General features: G+C 37.9%; 1 protein-coding gene across 2 annotated transcripts in view; it reads left to right on the top strand.

Moving 5' to 3' along the window:
* The window catches only part of MID1 (midline 1), a 245479-nt gene that overhangs the window by 101686 nt on the left and 123778 nt on the right, over nt 1–20015 (top strand). The window lies entirely within an intron of this gene.

The raw sequence follows: 20015 nt of genomic DNA, 5'->3' as shown, positions 1-20015 counted from the left end.
TAATTTATATCTTCCCAGGGGGATATGGGAAGACTAAAAAGCTGGCAAATAGGCTATGTTTGTTTGGCCCCGAAGTAGAATAAAACTTTTCTGGTTACATAAGTGTTGAGATAGCTGGGTGTAAGAACAATTTTGAGACAGTAAAACAAATAATAGAGAGTTCAAGCTTTTACTCCTGGCTTAGTGGGACAGTAATGAGGAGATCCACACGGCTGATAGGATTCTTCATTGCAGCATGATAGACTGTAATGAAAACATTTACAGAGGGGTATTTCATGGCCTCAGAAAGGAGCAGGTGAGATGCTATGACAATTGCACTGCATTTTGAGGTGTGTGTGTGGGGACAACATCTTTCACATGCCTCTGGCGATGCTGGTGGCTTTCTGTCATGTTTCACCCTGGTTGCCCAGCACTGTTTGGGCTGCAGGCTGGTGGCATTGCCTGCCCACCGTACTTGGATGCCATCATGGTGTAGCACAAAATCTGGGAAAAACAAAGTTCTCTGTTACGTCATGTTGCTTTTCAGGGTACCAGAGACTTTCTTGGTCCATTTAAATGGAGGATTACCCCCACAGGGGCAGCAGTCGTCTGTGGGATATGCAGGCTGAAATCTCAGTCCTACACCTGCTCTATATCCCAAGCAGGTGCCCATGACTAATGACATTAATTGTCCGTTTTGGTCTCCAGGTATTTAATTATTGAGCAGCCACAGCAGGAGCACTGAAACCACCCCCCACACTCCTCACCAGAGCAGTAGTTTGGGCTCATATCAGATAACCAACGCACTACTTTTAGTCAAGAGGAGCAGGAGCTTGCTCAGATAAGCCCCCCCAGCCACCTCTGGGTTTTTCCCTTTTATTTTTATTTTTTTCTTATAAGCTATTCTGAGCTTTAGCTGAGCCCTGGTGTTTTCTTCTAAAAACTTCTGAGAAATGAGCATCTTTTAGCAAAATAATTCTCAAAAGAAAATTATTATTATTTTTTTTTTTTTTTCTCTCCAGTAGTTGTCCCATATGGAAACATGAATCCTATTTATTTATTTATTTATTTATTTATTTATTTATTTATTTTTCTTCCTGAGGGGTAATTAGAGGCATTAAAAAGAAAAAAGGAACAAGAAGTGAAGAAAAAAAAAAAAAAGACACACAACAGCATATCTACATATTTATAATTGGAGTTGCCAGATCCAGACACTTTATCATAAGAATGGCCAGTATTCCAATTTTAAGGTATTCTTCATCACCAAGCAATCTTTGAAAGTGTTGTTTTATCACTGGAAAATATTGTTGTGGTTTTTGGTTTTTTATTTGTTTGTCTGTTTGTTTTTGTTTTTTGTTTTTTTTTTTCCCCCCAGGATTATACCCTTACTACTAAATTCATATATTTTGCAGGGAGAGTTAAACCCCATTGTAATCTTTTGCTTTCTGGGCCACCAAGGTCTGCCTAATTCCTGCCTCTGCTTCTTTACTCCTTCCTAGTGAGTTCTAGCTCCTTGAGAAGTCAGGTCCTCAAGCACTCAGCCTTTCATTCTCCTGCACCTTAGCTCTGGAGGACAATTCTCCTGTTTCAGTTTTTTTCTGGAAGTCATGAGAGGCTGTAGCCAGACCCCTACACAACTCTGTTTATAGTCTCACTGCAAAACACATGTGCTGTAAATCTAATGTGTAGAAGAACAATAAGAGTACAGGAAGGGAAGGCTCCCCTGGGCAAGCAAAAGGCCTGTCCCTGTCAGGGTGCTGCATGTGGAAAAAGCGCTAGAGTAAGGACATGTGATAGCCAAGCACACATGATACTCACTCTTTGTCTGGGATCTGCCTGGTGTGAAGTGGTATCAAAATTGGTGTATGTTTTGCTAGTTGATGAACATTATCTGTGCAGACAGACACTGTGTTAGACAAACAATATGCAACTTATAGAGCTTAGATTTTGACCTGTATGTAAAGCTACACTATTCCACCAACCTTGGTAGCACCTACTGAAACAAGTGACTCTGAAGAGTTAATGACTTCATTTCTAGCTGGATAACCTCAAAAGTATAGATTAGGCAGAGACTTCAAACTGTGAGTTAAGTAGTTCAAAAGTGCACTATATTGTTTTGGTCTAATTAACACAACATGGTGATAAGACATTAAAGCAGAGTGACAAGACTATACATTGATAACAGAGGACATTAATGCCTGCAGACACAGTCTACATTGTAAAACTCTGAAAAAAAGGGGCTTATTATGTTAGATAGGTCAATGTGATTTGACCTAGTTTTGCTTTGCTGCTTGGAAATTATGTCAGTATTAGTTAAGTCATCTCCTTGGATGAACAATTTAACATCCTCATTGCATTGCGGTGTTGTCCTAATATTTTATATATATTTACCTACTCTCTAAAAGGATCCTTCAGGCTAATTCTAGAGATCTGGGAAAAAATGGTACAAAACGCAACCTCCTGAAACTTGATTCTCTTTTATATATTTCCTCTCTGCAATAAAAAGGAGTGATTTTAGCCACTACGAATATCTACAAATTCTGAAATTTATCTTGTCCCACTTGTCTGTAAAGCTTATTAAGTTTGTGAAAAAAGAATGCCTATATTAACTCACATAACCATGTACACCTTTCTCATAAAGGTTTTTCATGACTAGAAAATAGTATTATTAATTTACCTGTGTGCTTATGTAAAATAGAGTGGATTAAGATCATCATGCCACATAGTTCCCCTCTGAAATTTAAGGTCTCATATGAAATCATCTGTACTTCTTTTGGAAAAACTGAGTTTTTCTTTTACTCCTGAAAAAATCAGAAGGACTTCCCTTCATATTTAGGTTTACACTGATTTGTTTTTGTTGTGTTTTGTATGTTTGTTTTCTTTCTCTTGCCATCTGGACTTGTAAGGCAAGACTTTGTATTTGCCAGGGCTCAACTAGTGGTATGTCAGGGATCAACTAAAGGATTAAATGCTACTGTTCTTTGCTCTAGTGGAAAAATAATATGTTGCTGCTATAGCCGATTACTTTATATTGGTTAGTGCTAGAAAGACAGGTCTTATCCTCAGCTTTACCTATCCATTTGCAGCTATGTCCCTTGCTGCTGTGTTACCGCTGCAAGTTATTACAAGGTTACTGCTTTTGCTTCTTAGACTTGCTTGATCTAAAGTGGGCAATTCTGAAGCTTGATTTTGCTTCTGCTGAAGTCAGGATTGCAGAGGTGGAGTGGATTCCCCCTTCAAAATACTGTGTTATTGTAGTTATTCAAGAGGTATGTGTGTGAGTCATTTGTGACCCTTGTGACAAACTGAGCAGATCAGGTGGCACTGTGAGAACAAGCTGAGACTTTCTTTCCTGTTTTTTTTTTTTTTTTTTTTTTTTTTTTTTAACAATTTTTACTTTGATGTGTCTTTTCTTGAATTGTAAGAAATCTGTACTTAAGTTTCAGCATGAGCTTGTTCCTTGCAGTGTTGAAATATTTTAATGAGGTAAGAGCTGTACAATTTCCTCACCATCCTTTCACAAAGGCATCAAATCTTCAAAAGGTCCCGCTTACTCATTTTTTTCAGCTCAAGTAAAATTTAAAATTGTAATAGCTATCTGAAGTCTTTGAGTATACTTCAGATGCAAATGCATCTTGTGTCCTGTGTTAACTAGCGTAATTGGAACAAAAGCCCAATAAAAGTGAGTGTTCAGAGGTGCCTCTTCTTTGCTATAACATTTGCTCTTGATCCCTAATTAAGCCGTGTTACTGAAGGTTAAAAAATCCTCCCATAATATAACTCTCCTTGAATGTCTTGACTGCAAAAGAAACTGTCATGGGAGAAATATGCTTATCCCTCCCATCCTTCTCTTCCTTTTAAAGAGAAATAAAGTGTAAACTGCTTATGAAAGATTAGCAAGGACTGGAAATAAATATCACATATCCCCAGAGTAGTGTAATGAATGTTGTGTATGTGTGTTTGTACACTGATCATCTAGGGCTGTGATGGTTTATAAGCAAATGAGAAAACCCATCTGCTACCCCTTCAAGTTTACAGTCTGAGGCAAATGAAGAATGTAATAAAATACAGCACTAGTGTATCTTCTGTAGCAAGATTGGGAAAAACCAATCCCATTTCAAAAGAAAATACCTAGTGTTTTTAATGTATGAAACCCAGTGTGAAGAGAGATGCTTGAGGGAAAAGACGATTGCGACAAAGAGGGTAGTGACAACATTATTCATATAGCTAGCAAGACTGCACAGATAGAGATTTGCAAAAAAAATAAAAAATAAAAAAATAAAAACACAAGATTTAGACCCTGGAGTTTAAATGGTCCCAATTTCTCTTCAACATAGTTCATAGATTCAAATAATCTTGAGTATTTCTAACACAGCAGATTGCACCACTTATCTGAGCAGCCTTTTTCAACATTCAACTGATATCATGGGAAAGAATTTTTTTCTAATATCCAGAGAGAAGTTCCTCTGAAGCAGCTCATTCCTACTGCCTCTTGTCCTGTCAGCAGGCATCCTTGAGAAGAGAATGTCTCCACCTGCTCTTTAACTAACTTTTTAGATGCTCAAGAAGTATGATTAGGTCTCCTCTGAGCTTTTTCTTCTCCAGGCTGAGCAAATCCAGTCTCTCCAACCTTTCTTCTTATGTCAAGTTCTCAAGCTGGTGGCCCTCCACTGGACCTTTCCAACTTCAACTGTGGGAACCGAAAGTGGGCACAGCATTCCACTAGACTCATCCAGGTGTGTCTGAGATGAGTCTAGTGGAATGAAATAGCCCTTGGTTTACTGACTGTATTTTTGTTGTTGCAGCCTGGGACACTGCTGGCTACCTTCCCTGCCAGGGCTCACTGTTGGTTTGTGTTCAACTCGCTGCCTGCCACTATCCCTGGGTCCTGCAGCGGAGCTGCTCTTCAGTCCACAACCTGTCCTGCTGCTTGGGATTACTTCTTTCCAGGCACAGGATATTATATTTATCTTTGTTAAAGTTTATGCTGAGGCTGTGTTAAGAAATTTAGTTTACAGCCTCCAAGAGAGGCTTCCTGGCTGAGATAACAAAACCAAACCAAAACAAAAACACACTTTCCCTCTTTAGCTTGATGTTATTGCATAATTACCCACAAAATGCTTTAGTTATTTCTCAAGCATCGTATATCTTTGTGGACTAGAAATTATGGGGTATTAGGTCATGGATCTAGTTCATTTCCATGAATTTTTCTATTGTCTGTTTCTATGAATTTATACCTGTAAATATCATAGAGGAGTTTGCTTTAAGAAGACAGATTGTGTCTTTGTGGTCTAGAAAATCTGGAAACTGTTACCAGAGAAAGCAGGTTTCTAATGAAGTGCACTTTATTTCCCCTTTCATCTTGAGTTGATGGGGTAGGTATGCACCAAGAATGATGAATAACTGATGGTGTTGATTTTTTTCCCTAAGGTTCTCTTGTGTTTTCAGACTAATTCCAGTAATTTGTTGTACTAGTTCAGTGTTTTTCACCTCTTTGGATCAAACCTCACTGTCCCCCACCCTGTCCCTGCATTAGAATTTCTATTACTGTTTCTCACTTGCCTGTCATGAGATTTTTGGACTCTGTCTTTAAATTCCTGTGCCTTCTCTAGGTATCTGGACAATACTAGAGTTAACAGGAACAGTAGGGTAAACCCAGAGGGCAGAGAGGTATCTTGAAGAATGCGACCTCCATCCCCCTCCTTTTCAAGTGTGCTCTTAACCTCATCTGGGAAGTACACTTTGCTAACCTGTGACTCCTATCCTAGTCAGTGTGCAGCTGGCAATTTGATCATAACAAACAAGGCAAAAATATTTTTTATCTTCTCTTCCCTTACATAGAATCATAAAATGCTTTGGGTTGAAAGGGTCTTTTAAAGTTCAACTAGTTCCACCCTCCCCTGCCGTGGGCAGGCACACCTCCACTAGACCAGGTTTCCCAAGGCCCCATCCAACTTGTTCTTGAACACTCCCAGGGATGGGGCATCCATTGGTTCTTTGGGCAACCTATTCCTGTTTCTCACCATCCTCATAGTACAGAATTTCTTCATTATTTCTAATACAAATCTACTTTCTTTTAGTTTGAAACTGTGACCCCTTGTCCTGTCAGTACAGGCCCTGGTAAAATGGCCTTGCTCTTTCTTATAAGACCCCTGCAAGTATTGAGAGGCTGCAACAAGGTCTTCCCGGAGCCTTCTCCATGCTAAACAACACAAACTTTCTCAGCCTGTATTTATAGGAGAGGTGCTCCAGCCCTCTTTTCATCTTCATGGCCCTTCTCTGGAACAGCTGTAACAGGTCTTTCTTGTGCTCAGGACCCTAGATCTGTGTGCAGTACTCCAGGTGGGGTCTTGTGAGAGCAGAGTAGAGGGGGAGAATTACCTCCCTTAGCCTGATGGCTGTGTTTCTTTCTATCATTGAACTGAAACTGGAAATATTCATTGAAAATCCTAAGCTTGAAAATATTTTGAAGCTTTCTGAACATTTTTTGATGATGTTTTTGCTATTAGTTGATACTGTTCCAGGGGATGATTAAATGGGTTTGCCTTTCCAAGGCACTTGAAAGGAGGAAGAGAAAGAGAAAGACAGGGGCAGCTCTGGCTGTTTGTGCTATGCTTATTTAACAGGAGAAGCAGTTTTCTATTTTTCTTGACAGCAGTGTATTTTGAAATGCCAGGGTACATTTCTGAGACTAGACTAGGTTATTCAGAAAATAAAGTGCAAAAGAAATGGACAGAGAGAGGCCCAGAGGGAAAACAACTGTGTGGGAGAGGAGGCCAAGAAGAGCCTGGAGAAAGAGGAAAGATCACCAGATTCTCTTCTTGAAATTGCATTAGGAAAGCTGAGGAAGAACCATTTATATAGAAGTTGTTAATGAAGTTTGTTTGAAAGCCTTGAGAATTAATATGAAAATAGGACTTTCAGTGTTACAGAATCAGAAATTGCCTTGGCAAGCCGAGAGGCAAGAAAGAGGAATAGCTTACAAACTTCAAGGCAAAGAGAAGCAAGGTAGCAGCCAGAAAGTTAAGGGAGATGAAGACTTCTGAAGGCGTACAAAAGGAAATAAACACAACAGCCCATTCTTTCCCATTCTTTCTCCATTAGACTGCCTGGCCTGTCTCTTCTTGTTCTGATGATAACTGTCCTTTGCAGGCCCCATGTTTTACACTGAAGTTGTAATGGGATGATCAAAGGTGCTTTGTCCTATAAATCCTCTGAATGTCCATCCCCTCTAGCAAGCTTTTATTTCTAATGGGTGTTAAAAATATGACAGCATTCTAGAGTGTTGGATTTTTTGACATCTCTAAAACCATCCAAAGTATAAGGCTTAGTTTTCTGGTCAAATAGAAACAAACATTTGGCTTTTTTAATCCTGAGATCATTATGAGTGTGTGTAAATAATTTTTTTACTACCAAATGCTGAAACCTTGCACTTGAGGTCTGGAATTATAAATCATCAGTTAAGAACTCAAATGTACCAATTACTACATGCGTATTCATTTTTGAAATCTGTGATCCAGAATTATGGGGCAGCATCAATGTAAGAAATTCTAGGAAATTGTTTATTGTAAGGCTCTGTTTTAAAAAAAAAGACCTCACTTCTATGATAAGACCCTTACTCCTGCTGACCTTGTGATGTTTCCACTGTGTGAACAAAGACTTACCCTACAGAAGTGACAATCTGGCTTTTAGTAGGCAGAAAAACAAAACCATGATGTTTTATTTTGCAAGTATATGAAAATGCTTACTCCGCAAACCCAAACGTTCCCACAGAATTTCGAGACTGCAGTTATACAGGAGACGTTAGTTTTTATGATAAAAACATTTGACATTTTTACATATCATCTCAGTAAAAATTATTATGGAAGATCTCACACCAGTTAGACATTTATGTTATGAGCAGATATTATAAAAAGCTGTACTTAAGCCAGATGTAAGTACAGATTTTAGAGTTGAAAGATGACTGACTTAATTCTTTTCCCTGCTTTGGACTGTTTCATTTGAAAATGCTGAGCAGAGACTTATACATCAGAGATTTAAAGAATACATATTAATGCATATATATACTGTGCACAATTAGCATGGCATATGCACTGTAACAAATCAAGCAAGTTAGCAGAGCTTGGAGATTTAGTCATATTTACAATATAAGTTTGTGTATTCTGTTCTCTTTCTTGTATTGGGTGAAAGGCTTATGAATGTCTTCAGGTGATAACGGACAAATTAGTTAACTAATAGGGGTGGTTTTTATCCAAATTTGAAGGTCAAGAATATTTGCCTTGTGTGCAGGAAAGAATGATGCTCAGAACAATTAACACCCAGAGAAAAATTTTCAGAGTTTATTTTGGTTGGTCTGTAGCTCCCTTGGCTAATGGAATACCCAGTTACATGTCAGTCACCATTTGTAGAGCTTAGCTCTGAACAGCAGTTACTGGTCACATATGTTGTCCTGTCAACTGTTGTTTCAGAAACAGGACATAAAATGGCATATGGATAAACTGTAGTAATTTGTTTTGTTGTTTCTATTTTGTTGTTGTTGAAAGACAGATTTAGAAGAAGAAGGAAAAAAAAAAGAAATGTAGGAAGGATTTTGGTGCAAATTGTTTATACAAAGTAGGAGACTCTCTATGCCACACTACTTCATTTCTCAGTTAAAAGTTTGAGAAAGAGGTTAGGAAAAATAGGAATAACTACCAACTTCCATGACAGGTGCCACTTATACCCAAGGGTGACAGACAGGATAAGAAGGCTTAAATGTCATTAAAGATTGCATATGGATAAAAATGATGACCTAAGATCATACCTTTGGTTATTGATGAAAATACATTCTGTTGGCTAGACTTTTGATCTGTAGAGGGTTTGAGGACAGGATGCTTGCTATGTCAGTAGTGTCAGAAGACACTTAGGCAAGGTATGGTCCAGGGCAGCTATGACTTTATGGTGTACTGCTGCTAAGAGATTCCAAGAACAACAATCCATTTTTTGGCCGCTCTACACCATTTAGCTGAAACGAACAGCTAATCATGAAGAAGACATGGACAAAGACATGCTGGAGGCCTTTGGGGAAAAAAAAAATAAAAATGTTGTTTCTTGATTTTATCTGGAAAATTTGGATTATAATACTGACTTTGAAAGATGTTTTCATAGAATCATTAAGGTTGGAAAAGACCTCCAAGATCATCTAGTCCAGCCATGCCCCTACCACCCAGATTACCTACTAAACCATGTCCCTAACATCCATCATTTCCTTAAACACCCCCAGGGATGGTGACTCCACCACCTCCCTAGGCAGCCTGTTCCAATGCCTAACCGCTCTTCCTGAGAAGAAATTTCTTCTAATTTCCAACCTGAACCTCCCCTGGCGCAACTTGAGGCCATTCCTTCTTGTCCTATCAGTGAGAAGAGGCTGACTCCCACCTCAGCACAACTTCCTTTCAGGTAGCTGTAGAGAGCAATAAGGTCTCCCCCAAGCCTCCTCTTCTCCAGAATGAACAACCCCAGTTCCCTCAGCCACTCCTCATAAGGCCTATGTTCCAGACCCTTCATCAGCTTTGTATGCCTTCTCTGGACATGGAATGTTTTGTCCATGTCTTCATGTTTTGAAGTTTGCTTTCACAAAAAGCAATAAGAATTGATATTATTTAAGAAGGCCTAGCAGTCAGGTCATGACTGAAGGCTGGAAGTATATATTACGTATTTGTGGAATATGTTTCTCTTAAAATGGTACCCTCTTTTGTAGAAATAACTAATTGCTTTTGTTTCCCCATCTCCCTCCAAAAAACAACAACAACAACAACAACAACAACAACAAAAAAACACCACCAAAACTCAAAATAACCCTCTGGAATAAATCAGTCCAGTGAAAATCTTTTATTTTTCAGATGACAGAACCCCAAAATAAGGTTAAGTATTTCTGTTCTGGGATACATTTGGACTGAACAATTATTTTTATTTTGACTATATTAAAGCACTAATTATGCTCTTCTACATACTATAGAAAAGAAAAATATTTGTGATTAATAAATGAGAAAATTAAATAAAATCATTCCTTTTGGCATGTTCCTTAAAAAATTTCATTCAAGCTGACATAACATGTGTCTATTTTGATGAAAATGAACTTTTCAATATGGAACTGCTTTATTAAAAAAAAAAAAAAAAAAAAAAGCAGCATTCCAATGATCTGTGAATGAGAGTGAAATACTTTTTGGCATTAAAGCATCTGGTAAAACAGGAGGTGAAGAATTCATTTTAATTTTTAAACCAGTTAATTTCATTGTGAAATTGCGTCAGACCAGATTATAGAAAAGAGACTTTACAAAAAGTAAAATACGAAATATTTTAATTTTATTGAAGATAAAAATGCTTGTGTTTCATTTTTGAACAGGAAGTCTCCAGTATTCCAAAATGCTTAATCTCATCAGTTATTCTGACTACATTAATGATAATATAGTCTTTTTTATAACCACAGGATAGCTATTATAATTTAACTATTCTAGAAGAGAAAAACTCATAATATGGTGGATAAACATTCTTAGCTTCAGCTATAGTTAGGATCCTGCTAAGCTACCGTGAAGTAAACGTTACAGGTACTGTGTTTCCTGTTAGGCTTTTACAGAAAGGTAATGATCCTCTGTTATCACACCTCTATGCAGACAAACATGGAAATACCTTTCTAAGTGAAGAAAAAAAGGACTTTGAAAGTTGCACAGGGCATCAGGTATAAAAGTCCATGGGACTTGATGAGATTCATCTGCGGGTCCTGAGAGAACATGTAGATGAAGTTTCTAAGCCACTTTCCATCATATTTGAGAAGTCATGGCAGTCTGGTTAAGTTCCCACTAACTGGAATACAGGAAACATAACCTCCATTTTTAAAAAGAGAAAAAAGAAAGATCTGGGGAACTACAGGTCAGTCGGTTTCTATGCTGAGACTATACTAAGGCACATGGAAAATAAGGAAGCAATTGATGACAGCCAGCATGACTTCACTAAGAGCAGACTTACATGACTGACAAATCTGTTGAACTTCTACAAAGGGCTTACAGCATTGATGGATAGCAAGGAGAAACTGACATCTCTACTTGGACTTTTGCAAAGCATTTGACGCTGTCCCCCATGATATCTTGTATCTAAATTGGAGAGACATGGATTTGATGGATGGACCACTTGGCAAGTAAGGAATTGGCTGTATAGTCGCACTCAAAGTGTTGTGGTCAGCAGCTCAGTGTACAAGTGGAGATCAGTAACAAGTGGTGTTCCTCAAGAGGCAGTATTAGAACCAGCACTGTTTAACATCCTTGTCATTGACATGAACAGTGGGATCGAGTGCACCCTCAGCAAGTTTGCCAATGACACCAAGTTGTGTGGTGCAGCTGACACACTGGAGGGAAGGAGTGCCATCCAGAGGGACCTTGACTGTCTTGAGAGGAGGGCCTGTGCAAACCTTGTGAAGTTCAACAAGGCCAAGTGCAAGGCCTTGTACCTGGGCCAGGGCAATGCCAAGCATAAAATACATGATGGGTAGAGAACAGATTGAGATCAGCCCTGAGGAGAAGGACCTGGAGCTGTTGGTTGACAAAAAAACTCAACATGAGCTGGCAATATTCACCAGCAGCCCAGAAAGTCAACCATAAACCATATCCTGGGATGCATCAAAAGAGGTGTGGCCAGGAGGTCGAGGGAGGTGATTTTCCCCATCTTCTCTGTTCTTGTGAGACCCCACCTGGAATGCTGCATTCAGCTCTGGGGCCTCCAGTATAAGAAGGACATGGACCTATTACAGTGAGTTCAAAGGAGGGCTATGAGGATGATAAAAGGGATGGAGAACCTCTCCTATGAAGACAGGCTGAGGAGCTGGAATTGTTCAGCCTGGAGAAGAGAAGGCTCTGGGGAGACCTTACAGCAGCCTTCTGCTACCTAAAGGAGGGCCTCCAAGAAAGCTGGAAAGGGACTCTTTGTCAAGGAGTGTAGTGATAGGACAAGGAAGAATGTCTTTAATCTAAAAAACGGTAGATTTGGGTTAGACTTTAGGAAGAAGTTCTTCACTCAGAGGGTGGTGAACAGGTTGCCCAGAGAAGCTGTGGATGCCCCATTCCTGGAGGTGTTCAAGGCCAGGTTGGATGGGGCTTTGGGCAACCTGGTCTAGTGGGAGGTGTTCCTGGAAGGTAGTTGGAATTAGATGGTCTTTAAGGTCCCTTTCAATCTAAATCATTCTATGACTTTATGATCATCAGTGGCTATGTTCAGCTATCTTTCTTGATTGTCCAGGAGCAGAAACTGATACAAAATTCATTAGTAACATGTATATAAGAACTGATTGCAGTATCTAGTATAGTTGCTTAATGCCAGCAATGATATCCCAGTAGTTCAAAAAGATACAAAGAATATCCATTCTTCAAAACTTGTGTGATCAAGTAATGAAATGAGTCATAGTATCTCATAAAATATTTAAATGAGATTGTATAAAAGATCAAAAGCCATAAAGGCCTCTAAAATGACTCAGAACAAGAAAGATAAATTGCTGGTATCTTGCACTAGCAGGAAATTCTCTGGGAGAAAATTGCAGATGGTAACAGGAAGTGGACTATGTCTGTGCTAAAGAGGACTGCACCACAAAATTCACTCGAAATCTCCCGACCTGGGACATTTCTGTTTACACTCTAGGTGTACTATTGGTGTAACTCTGAGTATGTAAGGAAGTTGTGTTGACTATGTTTTCCAAATATTCAGAGCATTCTCATTTCAGTGGATGAAGTAATTCACATGTGTTTTACTATGCTAAAATGTGGATGTGTTTTAAAGCATCACGTTAAAAGTTTGGTACATGGTTGATATTTTTAATATTTTTCAGGTCTGTTTTTTTTTTTGTTTGTTTTAAATGCAAATACACGGAGACAGGAAGCCTGGTCTGCGACAGTTCATGGCTCTTTTACAATTTCATGTCTCTGCATGTTCATGCTGTAACTGAGGACTTACACTTCTAATTTGTGTGGTGCCTCCCAACCCTCCCAATCTAAGTGACACAGGCATACATACGAAGCAGGTGCCCAGTTCTACTTTCATGTCAGCTGCTGTATCTCCCTCATTCACCTCAGGATGAGGATGCAGATTAAATCATTTTATGGTGTTAGTCCTCTAGTACATGTCTATACTTCCCTCCAAGTGTAAATACCTGAGTGAACACAACAAACTGACCTATCTTATTAATTAGGTTTTAGATTCTAAATCCATGATTTATTATTTATATCAACCAAGAGAGGAGATATATAAAAGTGGACCTTCAGAATCATGCCATTTCCAACAAAATCCTGCTAATAACTAATAAAATCCTGCTAATAACTAAATCCTGATAATAACTAATCTTAGTATCTATCTGTAAAGTATATGGATTGACATACAAACTACATCCACCTGATGTTATGCAGGATGCTCAATTTAACTTAAGTGTTGCTAAAGCTTTAAATAGATGTATTATTATTATTATTATTATTATTATTATTATTATTATTATTATTATTATTTATTTAATACAGGCTAGATCTAGGCAGAACAATACAGAATAAAGGAAATAATATTGAGCTTTTCTGTTGAGAAGACAGGTTTAGTGAAGAAGTATTTTGATAGTGTTCCAGCTAGGTCTGCCACAACAAGGGACTATGATGGCTGAAAAGCATCTCTGGTAGGCTGAGAACTTTTAAAGAAACTATGAAAACCTTTTTAATTTTACCTTTAAATTCTACCTCTAAATTCTAAATCCAACTCTTAGTCTGCAGTGCTCAGACCCTCAATTGTTGTTGTTGTTCGTTTGTTTGTTTTAAAACAAATATTGATCATATGAGACAGCAGAAGTCCATGTTGCCTATAAAAACATGACCTTTTGAAACCAACTTCAACAGGAAATCCAAATGTCATGTTTCATAGGTTTCAAACAGCCAGTTTATAAGCATTTGCATATAATTACACATTTGCATGAAATTCAATGACCAATTTTTTCTTTTTGTTAGTTTAACTTATTCTGTGGAAAATATTACGAGAAGCCATTAGAATGAGCCATTTTAATTTTAATGAAACCATGCATGTGCAAGTGCATTCCAGGAAGTGTACTAACTGGAAATTTTCTCGATATACTGCCCTCTGCTGGTGGCAGTCATCTCACAATATAGATACAGATGATGTGGACAGCTACATTACAGCCCATTTTCTCGAGGCTCCTTTTATAGTTCATGGTACTTCCAGGACATTATTCTTTTTGTAATAAAGCCATCTCAAACTACCCAGGTAAATTGCTTCCTTGAAATGCCTATTGAGTATAAAAGGATCCCAGGATAAGTAGGAACTAGTTATCTGTAGGCTTCTATTATGGACACCTCTATCTCATCAGATGAATCAAAATTTAGTATCATTTAAAGTGGACTTTGTTTTCCTTGATATCAATTGTATCCCGTTCAAAGATGACTGCATAGAACAGTCAAAAAAATATTGCTTTACATTGTCTTTCTGTATTTTTCATATGACATATCTAACTACCAGACACATACAGTCTGTTGCAATGAAGTTCTGCCTTTATAGAGGATTGGATTGACTAAGGTTAGCAGAGTGATGCCACAGTCTCCTAGAATCCAGGTACTTCAGCAGAATTCATGCTATGGCTCATTTTATATGGCTACTGTATAATATCTAGTCACGATGCACTGAGCAAGGGCACAAATTGGCAAATTTATTTCAAATATATTAATTTTGGAATCATTTCTGTCATTCAGAATGTTAACAGGGTTGAGAGCTGCATAGTATCTTGCAGGTCTCCTAGTGGGAATCTCAGCCTATAAGTGTTACCTACTTCATACCATACATTTTTAACTTCACAAACCAGGACTACAGTCCTAAGTATCCCATGTCCTTTCAGTGTCTTCCATGCCCATTCCCATGTCTTCACCTTTTCCCACATGCTCCACTTCTGAAGCCCCACTCTTCCTGATTCCCAGATTGAATCCTCAGTTTCCTGTAGGTGCTTGGCATACTCAGTGCTTGTGTCCACATTAACCAGTCCAGCACTGCTTGTTAACAGCAGATCTGCAGAGTGAAATAATCAGTGCAGATAACCCAAAATCTGCATTATACATGTTACTCCTGTGTTCTACTCCTTCTGTTTGAGGCATGAAGACTGAATATTCATTAGTGGCTGAAAATCATTATTAAGTGTTCACATACAGTTCCCCATCTGGGTTATTTCCTCTGAGAGGATGAAACTTCACATGCTCCAGCATCAGTCAGCAATGTCAACTAAAGCTTAATAAATGGAGAGGATTGGAAGACTGCTTGGAAATATTCTCATGACCTGAACTAAAGCATCAATGGGAAGACCTACAGCAAGCACAGGGGCTTCCATTTTACAAAGGCACAGGTATCCCTGAATTAGCATCTGCATTTGAACTACTCATTTCCATAATAGTGCTTTCAAAACCAGTCTCCTTCTGAGTGATGAGGTTAAAAATGCAGATACAGTTAATGAGCAAGCTGCACTCAAATGGCTCTTAAGGTACAATGGTGTGACTAGCCCTCAAGAGTGGAGGTTAAGTTAGTGCATAAGTGTATCTTAGGTATATTGAACACAGAAAAAATGATGAAGGGCAGGCTTAATAACAGAGAGATGCATTTGAGCCAGGTTGAGGGAGGAGTACTAATGCTAAAGAGTGTTATACTGCTAATGCTTTTAACTTCCTCTCTGGGCTTTGTTACAAGACCCCTGTTGGAGCCTGATTATTCAGGCTTTGCTTCATCTTCCCAGGCACCCGTTTTGAGCAGAGCTACCTCTTTCTGTAACTTACAGAGAGCAGAACTGCAAAAGGAAGCTAGTATTTCATGAAGGTGGTAGGCATCTTTTTACTGTTAAAAGGTTGAAATGTTAGAATTCAACCAAAGCTAGGGAATATTTGTTGATTGAACATATGAATGTATTTAGGAGGCTATATTGCTCAACACTATGGGAGTATTGTATCTGTGTCGTATTATTTCTTATCTCTGCAAACAGTGGAAGAATCTCTTCTATAGAAACGCTCAGGAGTACATAAAAGCACCCTTGTTTCTTGGAGTTAGCGAAGCTATGAAATGCATGAACTTTACCCCTAGCCTCTACAAAAGGTCTGCCAATTCTGTGAATTTTAAATCCATGGGAAATTTTTGTTGCCCACGGCTGTTGAGTTTCAATGGCCAAAACATTGTCTCAAGTTATGCTTGAATGATATATTCTTTAAAGCCTCCAAATGACACTTATGCTTTTCCTGCATTCATGAAAATGAGAAAAAGATGAACAAGTGTTCTCTGTTCAGACAACCATCATATATATTCTGGTTTGTTTGTCTGTTTGAATGTAGTAATTTAACATCAATAATTAAAAAAAAATAAAAAAAATACATATGTGTTTAAGAGTTTGCTTTTTTAAAATCTGGAAATAAAAAGACTGATGTTATGATCCATGAAGGAACAGCACATACAAACGAAATGGGCTGTCTGGGGTTAAGCTACAAGAAAACTGGAAATGTTTCCTGTGTAATGAGCCATGCATGGTAAAGACTGCATGGAATAGCTGACAGCAAAGAGCTATCTAGAGTGATATAGTCATCTTATGTTCCATTAAGGTCTTGTTATTTTAGTATTTAAACAAAATTATACTTCAGAAAAATATGAAGCCTGTTGTGTAATGCTGGTAAGGAAGAAAATCAAACTTCAAAGTGTCGAGCTATCATTCAGAAGAATTATATCCATAAAATTCTGAAATTTTAGCTGAGTACTTGAATAGTTTGGAGACGAAAGCAGGGAAACTGATTCAGGAAGGAAATTGTTGTATGCTGAGCATTGCATATGTCAAGGCACACTGGGGACAGGTGCAAAGAGCATTTTTCTGGCTATGTGAACCAACTTCATTTTTGCTTATGTAAGATAACAGACAGAGAGAACATCCTGTACTTTCAAGATCCACCAGTAATATATTAAATGGATCTGAGGTTTGTTTTGTTTGTTTTTAAGAGTATCGAGCACTCTCTGAAAAATTAGACACAAACTGGATGTATAAGAAATTCATGTTCCTGTATGTCCTTTTGAAAACCTATGACATTATATGCTCTCATATCATTATGAAAGGGAAAAAAATGAAATCTGCCTTCAGTTTTCCCTTCTGTGTCAATCAATATCATAACTGAAGCAATTCCAAGACTTGTTCAGGCTACTGCATCAGAAGACCAAAGATCCCAATTTAATTGGTAAGATAGGTCTCTGAATCCATATTTTCTTCAATAAAGAAGACAGTGACTTGTATCAGACAATTTATCCACCATTTCCTCACTGGGAGTCCAGCCTTATTGCCCAGATCAGCTGTCACACAAGATCCTAACTTTAAATACATCTGGAAAAAAACACCACCATAGATCTTGTGTCCAGTTTTCAGTCTGTAGTGGTGTGCCCAGACTGATTGACAAAGAACTACTTCCAGAGATGATTGGTGAAAAAAAGTGTTGTTAAACACCAAATTAACAAAATGTGCAGAGATTCTCCTCTTTGCCTCCGTAGAGGTTTCTTTTCCTGCTGCATCATACTCTTTCTTTCCCCAAGGAAACAACAGCTGAGACAACATTATGGTCATTGGCAGTGCAGATGCCCCAATAGCGCTATATCTATCTCATGGAGAAATTTAGCTTTCAAACTGCTAAAGGTGCAGCTGTGATAACTCCAACCCTCAGTGAGGCTTATGCTCACTCATGATGTTGGGTGACTTTTACAGGCTTGGCTTTCACACCCGAAGAGTTGAGCTCTTGTGGCAGTGTAGAAATCTGAATGTCTCAAAGACTAGGAAGCAAAACAAAATACTAACTTTTAAGTCATTCTTCTAAGTCCCGTTTCTGACTTGTGTGCATGTAAGGGTGGTAAGAGTGAGTTTTCTGGGTGTTTATGGGATTGTTACAGATATGATGGGAAGAGGTGAATATGTACTTGAACTATTCTCTCTGGCAGCAAGCACTCTGCCAAACAATTCACAAACAAGTTCTCTTGGAAAAGTCAATCTGTTACAGATGCCATGTACCATCACACAATACTTTCTGCTCCCCAAACACTTAAGAAATGCAGATAGACAGTTAAAGGAAGGCTTGGTAATATCGACCAGGAAAAAAAAAAAAAAAAAAGATAAAATAAAATAAAATAAAACAAGAAAATAAAAAAAAAAAAAAACCTGCCTGCATCTAAAGTGTATCTTTTAGTATAAAAATAAACCATATCATTTTTAATATGTCCTTTTATAATATGGACAAATGTCTGTTTCTGAAATGCATAGGCTGAAAGCAAGACTGTGGCTCTTTGGTCCTGATTCTTTCTGGTATGTAGTAATAGAATAAACATGTATATGCGAGACTGCTTTAAAAGATGGATTTAAACAAAAAAAAAAAAAAAGTTTTGTCCTAAAAAACAAGCAAGCACTACTCAATGTACTAGAAGTCTTTTCCAAATAAGCAATCCATCGCCAAACTCTGAGAACTGGCGTACTTCATCTGGTACTATAGGGTGATATTTATCTTCAGACTAGGCAGAACAAATCTTCTTTTTAAGCCTTTGTGGCCCTTTGAGTTCAGGTCTGACTCAAAGTAAAGAAAGATATTTATCAGAGAATCTCAAGTGGATGCTGGGGTATTATGCCTTGAATGCTTTATATACTGCTATCTCTCCTATATATTATTTTGAGCTCTGTTTTGCTTTGTATCTGAAATATGTTGGGATAGCCATGTTCCCGATGCAACATGAAAGTATATGGAACACCTTTTTCATTCATCTGTTTTGGGGGAGGGATGTTACACAAATCCTGCTGATAAATTACTAGTACTCACAGACTGAGTGGCTCACATGTCATATGTCTAATTTTCTCTTCTCAGAACATTAGCAGTTGAATTCCACTGATGTACACATGAACATTTCTTTTCACATTGTCAGATACTTTTCCCTGTTACTCCAGCATAAAAACTGAATACTGTGATTTATTTTGTTGTAGTGTAGAAGTGAAACTTGTGCTTGGTATTGTCATCAGTCACCAGAATTTGCAATTTTTCACAATATTGTTGAGTAATTTCAAGGATCTCTCATGCTGTGTTTTTGTTGCTGTTTGGTGTTTTGGTTTTGTTGTTGCTTTTTTCCTTGTATGCACACATTATATCAATGTTTCCCTACAAATAAAAGATGTAATATTATAATTACAAACCATTATAAACCATAACTTATAATTATAAACCATCTTGACCACATCTTGACTGTGTACAAAAAGTCCGGCCCACCTTCTACCTACAGACAAGTATAAAGCTCTGTTTGACCTGATAATAAAACAATTGGGAAGACAGGAATCGTGTCACACAGAATCATGTTTTAGTACTTTGATTTTCAGGCAATGATAAATCTTGTAACTTCATAATCCTGAACACAAATATAATGTAAATCTATAGATCTCAGTAATAAATGTTTTCCATTTGAGCAGTAGCACTTCAGCATTTCAAAATAACTTACAATAAATGTTAAGTGGAATAGAGTTTCTCTGCTACATTAAGGGCACTCTATGCTGTCTCTGCACATACGATAGAATCCTGGCTTAAATACACAGAAAAGCAAAGTATTAAATTTCTTTTCTTCCTAAGAGTTCAAAATGTTTTGCTCCTATGGGAATTAATGTAAGTGATGCTGGATGTTTAGTCTACAGTCTTTCATTCACCTTTGAAAAGCTTAGCTTGTAATCTGATTTAGGTGACAATCAAAAGACCTCAGCGTTTAGTTTCTTGTTTATGAAACTACCATCTCACACTTAACACAGTGCTGAGCGTGATAATAACAGACCCATTTTAAGGGGCACTGGCACAACTGTAGCAAAAGAGGCATGGAGTATAAAGTTGGCTCTAAAAATAATAATAATAATAATATCCAGTATATTCCTTTCTTTTAAACAACACAAACATTTGCTGACATTTTACAAGGTCAGATCCTTTCTGTTGGAATGCCTTTATTCTCATAGC

This window comes from Aythya marila, assembly GCF_965140915.1.
Source record: "Aythya marila genome assembly, chromosome: 1".
Taxonomy (NCBI): Eukaryota; Metazoa; Chordata; class Aves; order Anseriformes; family Anatidae; genus Aythya; species Aythya marila.
The sequence above is the reverse complement of the archived record's forward strand: the minus strand, read 5'-3'. Positions and strand labels throughout refer to the sequence as shown.